General features: G+C 44.6%; 1 pseudogene; it reads left to right on the top strand.

Moving 5' to 3' along the window:
* LOC134376686 (serine/threonine-protein kinase 3-like) overlaps positions 1-10,968 on the top strand; it is a 36,154-nt pseudogene extending 25,186 nt beyond the window's left edge.
* Positions 10,969-18,390: the final 7,422 nt, after the last annotated feature.

The raw sequence follows: 18,390 nt of genomic DNA, 5'->3' as shown, positions 1-18,390 counted from the left end.
CCAATGGAGTTCCCCAGCTACGCACACTTCTACCTGGCTGACTACAAATGTGGGGGTTCCCACAAAGCACCCCCCAAGTTTGATAACTCCCTAGAACAACTCACAGTACTTAGAAAAGGGCTTTACTTATGATTACCAGCTTATTATAAAAGGTACAACTCAGGAACAGCCAAGTGGAAGAGATGAATAAGGCAAAATTGGCAGGATGGGGGAGGGAGGATTGTGCAGAGCTTCTATCGTTCAAGAGAAGATTATTCAATGATATTTGCGTCAGCTTCAAATAAACAACACAGAGACCAGCTCTCCAAAACCAAGAGTTTGTTCAGGAATAGAGAAGAATTGCAATTTCAGATACACTTGCTATGCTGGAACATAGGCCCATCCAAAAAGGTTGGGGCAAGGGAAGGTTTTTGTTTTTGTTTTGTTTTTTTAAAAAGGAAGCTCATGTAAGCTGTTTTGAAAGAAAAACCATTGGTTACTGGGGCTTTTTTCAGGAGTTGGTGTTAGCTCCACAAAGGAGACAGCCATTGTCAGGTAAATGTCCTTGTGCAAGTGGCTTACCTGAAATACTACAGTTTTGAGGAATTCTTGGGATAGTTTCTGTCATAAGCATACCTGCATGAGGACCTGTCCTTCATGGCCTTCCAGCTCCATTTTATTAGAGTTTGACATAAGTGACTCCATTTCGGTACTGGCAACTTTCACATTTGTAAAAAGCATGGTAAGAAATACTTTATTCAGGACCATATTGATAGGTACAGGAACAACTAACTGCAATGGGATTTTGCAGTGGAACAGGGGGAGAGATAGAGCTCAACTTTGACTACAGATGGGCAAGTGGGAATTTGTAGCCAAGGAGCAGGGTGGGGGTAAGTGGATAAAAAATGACTAAGAGGAAACATCAGGGGTAAGGGGGTATCTTAAATCATTTTGTGCCACTATAACAGAATATCTGAGACTGGGTAATTCATAAAGAAAAGAGATTTATTTGGCTGACAATTTTGATGATGGGAAAGTCTAAGATTGAGCAGCTGCATCTGGCGAGGGCCTCAAGCTACTTCCACTCATGACAGACAATGGAAGGGGAGCAGGTGTGTGCAAAGAGATCACATGGCATGAGAGGAAGCAAGAGAGAAAAACCAAGGGAGCCAAACTCTTTGACAACCCAAGAACTTACTCACCCCCGAGATAGGACATTAATTCATTCATGAGGGATCTGCCCCAATGACCCAAACACCTCCCACTAAGCTCCACCTCTCAGCACTGCCACACTGGGAATCAAAGTTCAACTTGAGTTTTGGCAGGGACAAACCACATCCAAACCATAGCAGGGGGATTCTGGCTAAACCACCCTAACAGGATTCTTGCTGAGACAGACCAGGGTGATCAGACATTACCTGGAGGGTGGTGGAGGATGAGGAACCTGACCAGATATTGGGGGAGAGGGGGTTGCTAAACTGTCTTTACCTCTTTGCTAAAGTCGGATTTTACAAAGAAGTACACAGATGGGCCTAAGAGAAGTTTCAGGAGACTGACTAAAGTTTGGTCAAGCAGAGAATTTTTGTCACTATGCCCTCCCTGACCCAGCCATCCCCCCACCACATCAATGTGTTCAACAACCCAGAAAGTCTCCCAACCCCATCATGTATGACTTTTTATGGAAGTTTCATTATATAGACATTATTGATTAAATAATAATAGCCCCAATCCTGAAGCTCCCCCTAACTGAGAGTTACCTCATTAGCATAAACTCAGGTTTGATTGAAAAGAGCTCATTCTAGGGCTGGCTGTGGCTCACTTGGGAGAGTGCAGTGCTGATAACACCAAGGCCACGGGTTCGGATCCTATATAGGGATGGCCGGTTAGCTCAATGGTTGAGCATGGTGCCGACAACACCAAGCCAAGGGTTAAGATCCCCTTACCGGTCAACTTTTAGAAAAAAAAGAAAGAAAGAAAAGAAAAGAGCTCATTCTGAATAACAAAAGACATCCCTATCGCTCGGGAAATTCCAAGTGTTTTAGGAGCTCTGTTCCAGGAATTGGGGGCAAAGGCCAAATATATATATATATGAATAGTCTTACTAAGGTGTGTGTACCAGCAGAAAGGTGATGGATATAGAATCAGGCCATCTGTCCGTCATCGTAAACTCTGGAAAGCCAATCACAATTAGCCAACAGTAGTGAGACACCCCTGAGAGGGGTCAAATTCTAATAGGAGTGGGTGGGGAGGTCGCAGTTCCTGTGCTGTGCAACTCATCAAAAAAATTATACACCGTGATCAAATGGGATTCATCCCAGAGATGCAAGGGTGGTTCAACATATGCAAATCAGTAAATGTGGTACACCACATTAACAAAATCAAGAACAAAAACTATATGATCATCTCAGCATATGCAGAAAAAAGCTTTTGACAAAATTTGACATCCTTCATGATAAAAACTCTCAACAAATTAGGTATAGTAGAAAGATATCTCAACAATAAGAAGCATATATGACAAACCCACCATCAATATGATCCTGAATGGGGAAAAGCTTAAAGTTTTTCCTTTGAGAGCAGGAACAAGACAAGGATGTCTGCTCTCACCACTCTTATTTAACATATTATTGGAAGTACTTGCCAGAGCAATTAGACAAAAGAAATAAATAAAGGGCATCCAAACAGGAAAAGACAAAATCAAGTTGTCCCTGTTCACAAATGACATAATTCTATATATAGAAAACATGAGGCACTCCACCAAAAAACTCTTAGAGCTGATAAATAAATTCAGTAATGTTGCAAGATACAAATCAATATACAAAAATCTGTAGCATTTTTATACTCTAACAACAAACTATCAGAAAAAGAAGTCAAGAAAGCAAGCCTATTTACAATAGTCACACACACACAAAAAAACCTAGGAATCAATTGAACCAAAGAGGTGAAAGATTTTTACAATGAGAACTACAAATCACTGCTGAAAGAAATAAAAGAGGACACCAAAAGACGGAAAGACATTCTTGTTCATGAACTGGAAGAATCAATGTAGAAAAATGTCCATATTACCCAAAGCTATCTACAGATTCAATGTCATCCCCATCAAAACACCAATGACATTCTTCACAGAAATAGAAAAAAACAATCCTAACATTCATATGAAGCAACAAAAGACCCCAAATAGCCAAAACCCTGAGCAAAAAAAATAAATAAATAAAGCTGGAGGCATAACAATTCCAGACTTCAAGTTATATTACAAAGCTATAGTAACCAAAACAGCATGGCACCAGCATTAAAACAGACACTTAGACAAACGGAATTGAATAGAGAACCCAGAAATCAACCCAGTTTTTTACAGCCAATTGATTTTCAACAAGGGCATCAAGATTATACAATGGGGAAAGGAGAGCATCTTCAATAAATTGTGCTGAGAAAACTGGATATCCATATGTAGAAGAATAAAACTAGATTCATACCCTGCCATATACCAGAATCATCTCAAAATGGATTAAAGACTTAAATATAAGACCTGAAACTATAAAACTCCTAGAAGAAAACATAGGAGAAACACTTCAGGATATAGGACTGCGCAAAGATTTTATGAATAACATCCCCAAAACACAGGCAACGAAAGAAAAAATAAACAAATGGGATTAAATCAAACTAAAAAGCTTCTGCACAGCAAAGGAAACAATCAACAGAGTGAAAAGACAACCTACAGAAAGGGAGAAAATATTTGCAAACTATGCATCTGACAAGGGATTAATATCCAGAATATACAAGGAACTCATACAACTTTATAGTAATAATAATAATAATACAATTTAAAAATGGGCAAAGGAGCTGAATAGACATCTCTCAATGGAGGACATACAGATGGCCAACAAGTATATGAAAAAAATGCTCAACATCACTAATAATCAGGAAAATGCAAATCAAAACCACTTTAAGATATCATCTCACCCTAGTTAGACTGGCTATTATAAAAAAGACAGAAAATAACAAACGCTGGTGAACATGCAGAGAAAGAGGAACCCTTCTGCACTGCTGGGACTGTAAATTACTAGAGCCATTATGGAGAACACTGTGGAGGTTCCTCAAACAACTATAGATAGAAATACCATGCAATCCAGCAAAACTGGGTTTGTATCCGAAGGAATGGAAGTCATCATGTAGAAAGGATACCTGCACTCCCATGTTTATCACAGCTCTATTTACAATAGCCAGGCTATGGAACCAACCTGAATGTCCATCAATGGACGCTTTTGCTGTGTCTATTGAGAAAATCATATGGTGATTTTGTTGAGGTGGTGTACCACATTTACTGATTTGTGTATGTTGAACCATCCTTGCATCTCTGGGATGAATCCCACTTGATCATGGTGGAAGGACCACCACAATCCAAGGACCCTGGAACTTCTCAAAGGATCTATAAAAGAGAGATGTCAAAACTAATTGGACTTGTCTGATAAGTTGAATTAAATGGGAAGCATCATCAAGACATAAAATGGTGTTTAACATTTTTTTCTAGATACATTATATAGATATATTGATATGTGTTCCAAAGTTGTGTAAGGTTCTTAGAAAGCTGTGTCTTAATATAAATGCTATCAGTCATAATCTTGATTCAATTATTCAAAAACTGGTATGTCTTCAAAAAAAGAGTCATGGAAAATCTGACAGGTACAGGTTCCTGACAACTTTAAGTTCATACCATTGGACTGAATTTCCAAAATTCTAATAAAGAAACTGATGGGTTTATGAAATTGCTGACCAAGGTCAAAAAAGCAAAAGTTAATTACATAAACCTGAATTAACTGATAAAAAGAATTATGGTTTTTTTATAATTTCTTCATTTTGAAACATTGCTGGTTCTCTTAATGTTTTGTTTTCAAGACTTAAGATACTCTTTTAAGATATAAGAGCTTGCTAAATTAAACGTTTGTGAGAAAAATTGGAACATTTAGTTTTCTCTCTACTTGATCCCTCCAGGACTTTAAAACTATTCATGAGTATTGTTATTGTATGGCAATATAGTTATCTGCATAAGTTCAAAAAGAATATGTTCTTCTTGTAACAGGACACAGTTGGAGACACTGGTTATTTTACCAAGGCTTTGACTGGAATGTCATATTTTCATGTTTGCCTTAAGGAATTGAGGTTGACCCTTTTAGGGAGCCAATAAAAAGCCACTTGGAAAGACTGGCCTGATACCTTCTCTACATGATTACAAGATCCCTGGCCTTGCAATAAGTAAAGAACATACTTTCCAACAAGCCAGAACCTCAAAATTTTGGGGACCTCCAGAAGAGAGGAATTCACCCAACTCACACAGGTAATCAAAGAGTAAGTCAAATCCTTGGCTTGGCTTCTTACGTCCCAAGAAGCTTTTGAAGGTCTAATCTGAGATTCCTTATAAAAGCCGCAGCAAAGCCAACTCAGAAAGAGCTTTATGCAAATAATCTGGCCAAAAACTAAACTTATTTTGCAGATAAATTAGTCTTGTCATAAATATCTTTGATAAAATTGGGAAACTCGGAGAGAGAAATTATTTTTCAAAAGGAAACACTAGCACACCTGTTATTAGATTCTAGTCCTGTCTTTGAATCTGTTAATAAAAACTTATCTTCCAGACTACAACAGTTCCCCATCAAGATTATAACACAGGGATTCCAACCCATTCCCTCCTAAGAGGAACTGAGTCCCTATAAATCACTAGATAGTCGGTGAGAGATTTTTACAGCTCCAAAATGTAGGCAGGGACTACACCCATGGCCAGTAGGAAGCAGTTTCGGAAGAAAGACCTCCGGCCCCTTTCTCCTTAAGAAAAAAAAGGATAAAATCTCCCAGGGAGGAAAGAAACAGAGTAAGCCTAGGCCTGTGAACCAAACTGACTCCATTTTCCCTGCAGAGGACACTTTGTTACTTTTCCACTCCTCAGTCATGAGACCCCCAAGGCAAATGATTACCCCATGGCCGGACCTGATAAAATAGAATGAGATAAAAGAGGAAACAGATATTTACTGAGTTACAAAACCCCTCCCCAAGGCTTGTTTACCATAATTGCAAAATTTAAGTTACAGATTAACCTTAAGACCCTTTTAGGAATTCCCGCATGCACACAAAGCTTGAAGGTGACCACTACAATTGCCATCCTGGGGTGACGATGATGAACAACTCTGCCATCTTGGACTGACTGAGCATGCACCATGACACAACCAGGAAGAACAGAATGGACCACCTCCAGTGATGCTGACCTATACCCCTTCACTCCTTTCCCTATAGAAAACCCTGACAGCTCTTGGGGAGCTAGCTTTACTGTCACTAACCCCCTTAAGCAAAATGGTGCAGCCTCTATGGAAAATGGTATGGAGGTTCCTCAAACAATTGCAGATAGATCTACCATACGACCCAGCTATCCCACTGTTGGGAATATACCCAGAGGAATGGAAATCATCAAGTCGAAGGTATACCTGTTCCCCAATGTTCATCGCAGCACTCTTTACAATAGCCAAGAGTTGGAACCAGCCCAAAAGTCCATCATCAGATGAGTGGATACGGAAAATGTGGTACATCTACACAATGGAATACTACTCAGCTATAAAAACGAATGAAATACTGCCATTTGCAGCAACATGGATGGACCTTGAGAGAATTATATTAAGTGAAACAAGTCAGGCACAGAAAGAGAAATACCACATGTTCTCACTTATTCGTGGGAGCTAAAAATTAATATATAAATTCACACACACACACACACACACACACACACACACACACAAACCGGGGGGGGGGAGAAGATATAACAACCACAACTACTTGAAGTTGATACGACAAGCAAACAGAAAGGACATTGTTGGGGGGGAGGGGGGGAAGGAGAAGGGAGGGAGGTTTTGGTGATGGGGAGCAATAATCAGCCACAATGTATATCGACAAAATAAAACTTAATAAAAATAAATAAATAAATAAACAAAAAATAAAAAAAATTTTTTTAAAAAAGACAGAAGCAGAGAACTCCATCCCCGATCCTTTTTTTCCCATATATATGTATAAAAAGAGAGGACCATTAGGTCTCATGACCAGCTTAACATCAGCAGAGCCATGTTAAGCAACTTCCCACCCTTTTCTCCCTCCCCTTCCCCTCTTTCTGCTCTAGGAACTGGTCAGTGAATTCTTCTCCTAGGAATAAGCAAACATGACTGTTATCATTAAAGGAACATCTTGCTCAAGCATATGGGCTGCAGAGAGCAGGCAATTGGGCTGGTTGGGGAGGAATACTTTGGGAAGGATGCTTTGTACTGGTAAATGTATGTGGTGGCAACACAAACCAGAAGCCTATATCCTAACTGAACAGATGTTATTGGACCACAAAGGTTGCATCACCTACCACTGATTTCAAAATTGCCAATAACTCTGCCAGATGTCTCCCTCAAGGTCTTATAAAACCCGTTCTTTCCTTTGTTCAGGGGAGCTGATCTGAATTGGTCTCCCCTCCACACTGGTGGAATAAAGCTTTTTGGCTGAAATAGCACCTGGCTTGGGTCTCTAATTTCCACATCTTCCTGAACCTAACAGTACAAAAGCTGGTCCACAAGCCATGGAGCACCAGACACTGCCCTGCCTTCCAGATGGCTCCTGTAAGTGGAGCTTTCCATAACTCACTCTACATGGGCAGAGACCTCCCCTCCTATAAAAGCTTCAGTCTGGGCTCCTGGCCTTGTACATTAGTCTGTGCATGTTGCTTATAACAAAATACTTGGAACTGGGTGATTTATAAAGAAAATAAAACTTATTGCTTACAGTTCCTGAGACTGGGAAGTCCAAAGTCCATCTGGTGGTGGCAACAGTGACCTAGGGGTCTCACATTGCAAGATGGTGGAAGCACAGAGAGCAAAGAGAGAGAGACAGACTCTCCTCTTCTTCTAAAGCCCTCAGAACCACGCCCCTGACCACCATTTTTAACCATTCACTACTGCACAGACCTACAGTCCAATCACCTCTTCAAGACTCCATCTTTCAATTAACATAACAGAATTTCCCATTCTCTTAACAGTCACAGTGGGGCTAAGTTTCTAATACATAAAACTTGGGGGACACAAATCAAGCTTCAATGAGTTTTGGGGGGACATAATTCAATCCACTACACCTTGGGAACACTTAACGCCAGAGATGGATTTAAAAGGCTTTCATGAAAAACTATTTGTCACTTAAAAGTCCATTTTTCCTGCAGTACTGTGTGAACCCCAGGCAGAATGGGCCTACTGTCTGTACCTGGCATAGTCGGGATGCCCAGGGACCCCCATGTGGGAGGCAGCTGTGGGGGTTCTGGAAGCTACAACTGGAATAAAGCATGTCTGTTGTGCCTAAGGCTGCTAGAATCTTCTTTCAACTACCTGACTTGCGACTTGCACAGGATGGGCAGAGGAATCTGTGATCTCAGCCCGACAACTCTTTAAAACAAAGTCAGTGAAATCATCAGTCCAGTGTTCTGGCTTCCTGAATGTGGGTGGTGGATTTGTGGGAATAGTAACATAGGAGGGTTTCCTTTGGCTGTTTCTGTAGAAAAAGAGACCAGATGTTGGCCAGGCAGTAACAGCGTATTTCTTCAGTTACCTCAGCAGCCATCGAAAATGAAGCTGTTATCACAGTGTGTGTTTTGCCATTGTACCTGTTAATGGACCAGCCACTCCAAAATTCACCAGTTTCCCCTGTTCCTTCTGAACTGAGGGGAATATTTCCAGATTTTATATGTCTGTGTATTTTTTCATGAAATGCAAGTATTCTCGTCCTGTTGTGGTGTTGTGAAATATATATTTAGTGTTCCTCTCAGTCTCCTGGCACACAGCTAGAATCCTTAGAATCTCCAAAGCGATGAGAGTGTGTTTGTACGCTCATGATGGCTGGCAGTCTGTAGGGAGTTTCAGGAAGGGGGCTGGTCACAGGAAAAAAGCAGGCTGGACTTTCAGTCCCACCTGCACCCTCAGGGGAGGAGGGAGGGACTGAAGGTTAAGATGACTACCAGTGGCCAAGGATCTAATCAATCACAGCTATGTAATGAGGCCTCCATAAGAAAACAAGGAGCCTGAGTTCAGAGAGCTTCTGGGTAGCTGAACGTGGGGGTTCTGGATGGAGGGTGCTCCTGGGCAGGGCATGGAAGCTCCGTACACCTTCTCCCATACCCCAGCCTGTGCACCTCCTCATCTGTATCCTTGTAATATCCTTTATAATAAACAGGTAAAGGTGAGTACATATTAACCTGAGTTCTGTCAGCCACTCAAGCAAATTAATGGAACCTACGAAGGGGGTTGTGGGAACCCCGATTTATAGCTGGTTGGTCAGAAGTTCCAGAAGCCTGGACTTGTAATTGGCATCTGAAGTGGGGGGCGGGCTTGGGGGCCGAGCCCTCAACCTGTGGGATCTGACACTATCTCAAGGTAGACAGTGTCCGAATTGAATTGGAGGACACCCCGCTGGTGTCTGCTGGAGAACTGCTTCCTTGCTTGTCAGTGGGGAGAAATCCCCGCACACTTGGTCACGGAAGTCAGGAATCAGTATCCTGTGATGACTGTCACTGAGTAAGAGCATAGAGGGCAAAGCACTACGTTATGTGTTTTCCCCACACCTATTCGCCTGTGAACGTGGAGTAAAGAATGGTCTCGATTTGTAATATGAATACGTCTGAGACAGAGCCAGCTCCGCCAGGCGCCTGAGGTCTGTGTTCTTACGCTAACTGCCATGGCACTTTACCACACATGTGCTGTCACATTGCTGCATTGTGGAAGTTTCTTGATCATTTCCTGAAGATCAAACTCAACTCGTACTTTACCTATGACAATTTGAACTGATTCTTTACGTGTTGCTTTAAATACACTTCTATTAGACCCTTCTCCTAGATTTTCTAATACAGTCATCCCCCTTAACCATGGGGGATATGTCCTGAGATTGCCAGTGGATGCCTGAAACTGTGGATGGTACCAAACCTATATATACTATGTTTTTTTCTATGCGTACGTACGTATGATAACATTTAATTTATAAATTAGGCACAGTAAGAGGTTAACAATAACAACTAATAATATAATAGAACAATTGTAAAAATATGCCGCATTACTACTCTTGTGTTTTGGGGACATTATTAAGCCAAATGAGGGTTCCTTACACACAAACACTGAAATCACACAACGGTCAACCTGATGACTGACAGGGCTACGGAGTGACCACCGGGCATGACGACAGCGTGAATCCACTGGACAGAGGACAGTTCACATCCTGGGCAGGACGGTATGGAACGGAGTGAGATTTCATTATGCTACTCAGAATGGCACAAAATTTAAAACTTACAAATGGTTTATTTCTGAAACTCTCCATTTAATATTTTTGGACAAGGATTCACTGCTGGTAACTGAAACCCCAGAAAGCAAAACTATAATAAGGGGTGGGGGGGCTACTGTCGATGACAAACGTCAGGCTGCTTAGTCAGATTGTCTTCACCCGGCTTTCGGGCTTACTCCTGGGTGCTGGCGGGTAGGGGTAGGAGGAGGGTGGAGGGTCCTGGTTGGTGGCCAAGGCCAAGGGAGGGAAGGAGCCGAGCCTGGGGAAGCACGGAGGGAGACTCCAGGAATCTGGACCAACCTTCCTGTAGCTCTGCAGCGAATCCCCCTCTTGCCCAGCACTGCAGCTCCTCCTGCCCCTCCAGGTACTGGGAGGGTGGGCGACTGAATGCGTGGCATTAAAAAAAGTGAAGAGGGGTTTTCCACTTTGGGCAGATAATGAAGAGAAATCAAATAAACACAATGACGACCTTGAAAGCCTGGGGTGGCCTCTTGTTAAGTGAGACGAGAACATCCTCAGAGTGAACCGATGACAAATGCTGCCATTGTTGATTTGGTTTCTGGAAAGCCCCCGCTGCTGAGAACTTTTCTGCCTGTCCTCCTCTAGGTCGTGCTGCTGTTGATGGTGGAGACAGACAGTTGCTGTCATCAGGGCAGTGGATGAGACGGATGCCAAACGAATGTGATCCCAAACACCTGCCCACCCCAGTCTTAATCAGTAGTGCAAGTACGATGCTGACTATGGACTGAATGTTCGTGTCCCCCCAAATTTGTATGCTGAAGCCCTAATCCTGGTGTGATGGCATTTGGAGATGGGAGCTTTGGGAGGTAATGAGGACATTGCAAGAAGAGGCCAGAGAGCTGGCTTGCTCTGCAACCTGGAAGAGGACCCTCACCTGAACTGGACCATGCTGGCACCCTGATCTTGGACTTCCTAGCCTCCAGAACTGTGAGAAATAAACTTCTTATGTTTAAGCAACCCAGTCTATGGCATTTTGTTAAAGTAGCCAGAGCTAAGCCTCACAACTATTTGTCTCAATTGGCCATTTAATTTTAACAGTAAAAGACTAGTTAATGATAACATTGCATCATAAAAACGTCAGAAAGAAAGGCAAATGTGAGTCATTTGTGTGTGTGTATATGGAAGTTTTAAGCAATTAGCTTTAAAAAATGAGTGCTTTTAAAAAAATTTTTTTTGTTGAATCACATTTGATTATACATACTTTTGGGGTTTGACATTGAGATATGTTGATCAAATCAATATTCCTAGCATATGTATTGTTACAAATCACAATTAATTCTTTATGCCCCTTGTCCATTCTTGCACCATCCGCCTCTCCCCCACCCTCCCCCATCTAATTACCCTAGATTTTTTCTCTCCTTCTGAAAGAATAACGGTTACTCTTGATTTGTTGCCTAGATGATTTGTCCAATGCTCAGAGGTGTGATCAGGTTCCCCAATATTATCATAGAACAGATGCTTCTTCTGTCACTCTGAAATGGACTTTGTGTAGAGAGAGATCCTCTTCTTTTCTTTGGTCTCTGCTGATGACTCTCCTTGTGTCAATGCACTCCAGTAGCAGGGAGACCATCTGCATGGTGGTTGTGGTGTCTAGACGCTTTTGTGGCAGCCCTGGTTATTGTGGTGGCTGTGGTGGGCCACCCACAAGGAGGTGATGTTTTTGGCATGCTCCTTGGTGCTGGTGGTATGCCTGGTTGTGGGGAGTGTCTGGTCCCTGGCTCCATTTCGTGGGCCCCCAGGCAGGGCCATGAGGTGCTGGTGGAGTGTCTGGTTGTGGGCAGGGGGTCTGCTCCCCTTCTCCATGCCTTGGGTCCCTGGGCCGGCCCTGAGGTGCTGGCAAGGTGTGCCTGGTTGTAGGAGGGGTTCTGGTCCCCTTCTCCATGACTCGGGACCCCAGGTAGGCCCCAAGGCGCTGGTGGTATGCCTGGATGTGAGAGTGGTGTCCAGTCCCCGGCTCCATGGCTCATGTCCCCTGGTTGGCTTGAAGGCAGTGGTGGTATGCCTGGGCCGGAACTAATTTTTTGTCCTTTGCTTACTTCTAGCACGGGGGAACTTCCTGTGGGAACCAGTACTTGAGCTGTGTGGTTGAGCTAAATTTCTGCTTTGCTGCTGTTTCCCTAGGGAAGGCTTTTTGTGCAGCTCAGGGTTTAATGGTTGACCTTATAGGTACTTCTGACTCTCCAGAGACCATTGGCACCTGGCTTGTGTAAAAACTCCAATCTAGGCCTGAGTACATGGGTACATCAAACTCTACCCATGTAATTCTGCATTCCTAACCAGTCTCCTCTGAGTGGTCCTGTGCTGATTGGAGGGCAGATTGGCTGTCCTTGCTGTGTCCCAGTGTTCTCCAGGTGAGCCTGTCTCCCCCACCGCCTGTGCTCCAAACACTTCCCATGGGACAGGCCCCACGCAGATCCTTTGCGATGACTCCCTGGCCTCTGAATGGCTCCCCTTTTATAGCTGTTCTGGCTCCTTGCTCCTGCGTGGGTCCATGGGAACCCTCTTAGTGGTCTTGCTGTCCTGGAGGCCACCAAGCCCCTCTTCTCCCCTGCCGGCTCCAAGTAACTCCATCCAAAGGGCACAGCTACAGCTTCTGCCGGCTCCTGCTCCATGTGATCAACAGCTGGAGCCTTAAAGTGGCCATGGCCTGAAATGCCCTGAGCAGTTTTCTCTTTCTCTCATCATGGCTTCTCCTGTCTTCAGGAACTCCGTCAGCATGGCTCTTGGAAACTTGGGAGAAGAGGAACAAATGAAAGAAGCTCCATAATGAGCACAGGTTTCTGTCTGGTGGCCCTTCCCAGGCTCCACAGCAGGGACAGAGAACTAAAGAAGAGCTTGGCAATCTCATTAAGCTGGGAAGACAGTGATTGGAGTTTGGGGCTAATGAGATGGCTGGAACTTGCAGAGTAGCTGATAGAGTTTGGACGTGTTGTCCCTGCGAAAACTCATGTGCAAAGTTGATCAAATGTGGCAGTGTTGGTAGGTGTTTGAATCATGGGGGTGGATCCCTCCTGAATGGATTAGTGCTCTCCCTAGCTGGCGGGAGAAATGAGCGAGTTCTCACTCTATTTGTTCCTGCGAGAGCTGGTTGTTTAAAAGACCCTGGCACTTTCTCTCTCTGTCTCTCTCTGTCTCTCTTGCTTCCTCTTGCCATGTGATCTGCTTGTACCCACCAGCTGCTGCCGCTTTCCAATATGAGTAGAAGCAGCCTGAGGCCCACACCAGACACAGCTGTCCCAGAATTGTAAGCCAAATAAACCTCTGTTCTTTATAAATTGTCCAGTCTCAGCTATTCTGTTCTAGCAACACAGAATGGACTGATACAGTAGGGTAGTGAGAAAACATAAGCTGTGAGATGAAAGAACTTCAACACTCTGTATTGACATCTTCAGTCTTTGGCTGAGTAACAAGTACATATGTGCAAAGCAAGACTTCATAAGGACCAACAAGAACAAACATGAAAGAAAGAAGAATCCCAGAGAAACAACAAGCTTGACAGCAACACAGGGCTTGGAGATATTCAAATTCTGGTCTTTCAGAGTGGAGAGACCTCATTGCACACCATAGGCATCCAGTAAAACACCCAGATCAGCAATGATTTAAGAGTATGACTCATCTGCCCTAGAATGAAAAATTCTATACATGCACTACCAAAGATTAAACACAAGCCTCGATGGAATAAGCTAGTCCCACGTAAATTAACTGCCTGATAGAAAAAAACACCACCACTCAACACCCTATTAAAGAAGACAACAAAATACAGACACTCAATGATGTAGCATTTATAATGTCCAGTATGCAATAAAAATCAATAGACCTATAAAGGGAGGGAAATATGACTCATAACCAAGAGGTTGATTTACAATTAGAAATAAATCCAGAAATAACAGAGATGATGGAATTAACAGGCAAGGAATTTAAGGCAGCCACCATAAATATGTTGAAGTATTTAAAGGTGAATAAGACCATAACTGGGGATCTTGTCTGAAAAATAAGGGATCTTATTTGAAGAATGGAAGCCATGAAAAAGCAGCAAATGGAACATTTTAAGTGAAAAACACAATCTCTTAAATGAAGAGTTTGCTGGATAATATTAAATGCAGGTTATGCACTCCTGATGAAAAGATAAGTGATCTTAAAGACAAGTCAATAAAAAAACATAAAAATTGAAGTACAGAGACATTAAAAAAAAAAGTGCAGAGCCTCGGTGATTTGTAAGACAGTAAGTGGTCCAATATATATGTAACTAGATTCCCAGAAGCAGAGGAGAAAATGAATAGCACAGAAAAATATTGAAAGAAACAGAGGTCAACAATTTTACAAATTTGATGAAAAATATAAACTCAGAGACCTGAAAAACTCAACAAATCCCAAGCATAGTATAAACAAAGAAAATCATGCAAAGGCACATCTATAGGGAATTTAAGGGTTAATGTCACTTGGATGCAGAGTGGGTAGTGCCAGGCCTAGGGCCAATGCCAGAGGGGTCAATGGATGTTGGACCAGTGTGTCTGGGCTGTCTGATCAAGGAGACTAGGGGTCAGGGGGCACTAAAGGGAGGGACAGTGCCCTTCCAGAGTCCCCTGGCCATTAGCTTTCACCAGTGGGGATCTGCTTACCTCTGCAGGCTTACTGCATTCTCTTCTCGTCTCCAGTGAGCCACATGTTCCCACTTCTCCTGAACCTATAGAGAACTTGTCTGATTGTGAACTGGTTCTAGTCTCTTTGTAGCCCTGTTTTGGACTGAATGTTTGTGCCCCTGAATATTCATAGATTGAAACCTTAGCCCCAAAGGTCATGGTATTTCTAGAGGGGACCTTTGGGAGATATTTAGGTTTAGATGAGGTAATGAGGGTGGAGGCCCGTGATGGGATTAGCACCCAAATAAGAAGAGACACCAGCAAACTTGCTCTCCCTCCATGTGAAGCACAGAGGGAAGACCATGGGAGGGCACATTGAGAAGGCTGCTGTTTGCAAGGCAAGACGAGAGGCCTCATGAGGAACTAATCATGCTGGCACCTTGGCCTTGGACTTGGAGCCTGCAGAATTGTGAGAAAATAAATTTCTGATGTTTAACCCACCAAGTCTGTGGTATTTTGTTATAGCAGCCAGAGCTGACTAATACAAATCCTAGACAAATCTATCTTTGTTATACTGGACTAGGAGACAGATGGTGATGGAGTTTGGATGTGTTGTCCCCTCCAGAACTCATGTGGAAATTTGATCCCCAATGTGGCAGTGTTGGAAACTGATAGAGTCACGGGGGCGGATCCCTCATGAATGGATTCATGACCTCCTTGGGGGAGGAGGGATAGTGAATGAGATCTCGCTCTATTAGTTCCGACAAGACCCGATTGTTTAAAGGACCCTGACACCTCCTCTCTCTCTCTCTCTTGCTTCCTCTCGCCATGTGATCTGCTTGTACCTGCCGGCTGCCTGCCACTTTCCGCCATGAGTAGAAGCAGCCTGAGGCCCATGCCAGATGCAGCTGTCCCAGAATCATAAGCCAAATAAACCTCTTTCCTTTATAAATTACCCAGTCTCAAATATTTCTGTTATAGAAACACAGAACAGACTAAAACAGACGGGTATGCTAGATTTTTGCTTGCCTACCGAAGAGCTATCCTTACCCACATCACAACTACTCACCTTCTCCCAAGAGAACAAAGCCCTGGTGTTGTTTGGGCAGACACCTCCTCCTTCACATCTAGAAGCTTCACCATGAGTGGTCTAGTCTTCCTTACAGACGATGCTTGAGGCTGCTGCAGTCATATTGGACCCGACAGCAAGGACCTGCAGACACAGGAGCAGAATGATGGAAAGATGAAAGAGTGTGGGTCCTTGGCCTTGGTGACCAATGGAACAGAATCTGGATCACCTGCCTCTTGTTTTCCCTTTATGGAGACAATGATCAACCAGGCTGGTGAAGCCCCTTTCACTCATCATGTGTCTTGCATACAAATGCATCTCAATGGGGCATGAGCTCCTGGGCCCCACTTGGCTTAAGGCACCCACCAGCTGCAGGGCTTTTCTTGGAGGGTACAGGAGCCCCTCTGCTCTGCCTCCATGGCTTGTGGCTCAATATTTTCTGGAGGTTATAATTAGACAATGTCTTATGAGGTATATTGCAGGTCGGCATCTCTCTGTCTCTAAATGCCTTTTCTTCTTGGGACAGGAACTGTTGCCCAGGGTTCTCGCTGGAAGAGACCTTGGCTTTTGAGCCAGGGTCAGAAATGTGGGGCTCCTCTACTCTGGATGTTTCTGAGGTGGCTTTCACACACCAGTGATCCGATGTTTTGAGGTAGGTAGTCATTATCCCGTTCCTTTAGAACTAATCATTATCCTCTCCATATAGGGCAATGCTTTCGTCAGGCTGAGCATTGCTAGAATGAAAATGAAAGTGAAATTCTCAACTTGATATAAAAACTGGGACAGAAACAGCAGAGCACCAGACACTGCCCTGCCGTCAAGATGACTTTGGTAAGTCCCCTGGAACTTTCCATTACTGACTCTACAGTGGGGAGGCATTTCCCCTCCTGTAAGGACTTCAGTCTGGCTTCCTGGGCTTGGGCACACTTAACTCCAGAGCTTGTCTTTAGAGGGCTTTCATGAAAAAATATTTCTCTTTTAAAAGTCCATTTTCCTCAGGGCCGACCCGTGGCTCACTCGGGAGAGTGCGGTGCTGATAAAACCAAGGCCTCGGGTTCGAATCCTCTATAGGGATGGCCGGTTCGCTCACTGGCTGAGCGTGGTGCTGACAACACCAAGCCAAGGGCTGAGATCCCCTTACCAGTCATCTTTTAAAAAAAAACGTCCATTTTCCTCATAGACTGTGAGGTCTCTAGGCAGAGGCCTCCTGTCTGCGTCTGGCACAGCGGGGAGACCTGGGGACCTCCATGTGGCAGCAGCTGCGGGGTTTCCGGGCTGTGCCAGTCTGAGTGGGGCATGGGCTGCTCATCAGACACAGCTGGGGAAGAAGCAGGGCCTGGGCTATGGGGGCTCCCCGGGTCTGGGACGTGAGCGGTTCCCCATGGTGTCCGCTTGTGCTGCTGGCGGGGCTTTGGTCCTTCATCAGCCCCAAACAGTCCTTTCTCTCTCCTCTTTCTGTCATGGCATGTGTTCCACCTTACAAAGTGCATTTTAATTGCACTCTTAGAATCTCTGAGGCCTTCTCTCCCAGTATCTCAAACATTCTGAGTTAGAGAAGTTCCGGGGTGGGGCGCGCTGAGAGCGGTGTCGCGCAGCTGGAAAAGAGCAAGCGGGACTCCTGCCACCATTGAAACTCAAACACTTCCTCGAAGGCGGGTTTCATTTCTAGTGAAAAGGAGGGCAACTGTGCCCAGAGCTGCAAGGGCTTTTCCCATCCTGGGGACTATACCCTGGCCTTCCGTTGTGTAGCCCAGATGGACACCAGCAGCTGCTGTTGACAGGACTCTGACCCCGGTTGTTGACATTTCGCATTAGAGTTGAATGTTCTCTTATGAGTCCCACATGGAGACCGTCTCTGGCCCTGCATGCCCTGGCTGACGTGGGCACCTTGGGCTGAGACGAGGAGGAGCTGGGCAGGAGTCCTGGCACTGCTGATCCTCTGTCCCACTTCCTTGTCTAATTCCCCTGCCCCATCCATGCCAGGCCCTTTGCTGAATCCCAGAGGAGCAGGAAGGAGGGTCGAGCACGTAGGATGTTCCTGCACGGACCTCACAGCCCAGGGGGCACAGACAGGCCCAGGGAACACAGCACAGCATGATCCCTGCAGGGGAGGTGGGGTCTCAGGCCCGGGACCCAGAGTGGGGCAGCTGAGCCAGGCTGGGGCAGTGAGGGCGGCCTCCAGCTGGGGGGAGACTGACGGGGAGGAGGAAAGAGGAAGTGTGGGTGTGGGGAGGGGGTTGGGTAGAGAGACCCGGATGTGCTGAAGAACAGAACCAGGGCGAGCTGTGGGTGGGGTGCACAGTCACTGGGTTGACCCGTGGGGCAGAGTTCAGGGAGGGCGAAGAGGGTGAGGGTCAGGAAGGGCCTGGGAGCTGCCCGAGTCGTGTCCAACTCCAGAGGGCAAGGGAAGGTCAT

Source organism: Cynocephalus volans, chromosome 4 (genome assembly GCF_027409185.1).
Source record: "Cynocephalus volans isolate mCynVol1 chromosome 4, mCynVol1.pri, whole genome shotgun sequence".
Lineage (NCBI taxonomy): Eukaryota > Metazoa > Chordata > Mammalia > Dermoptera > Cynocephalidae > Cynocephalus > Cynocephalus volans.
Note: the sequence above shows the minus strand (reverse complement) of the source record. Positions and strands in the feature narration are given on the sequence as shown.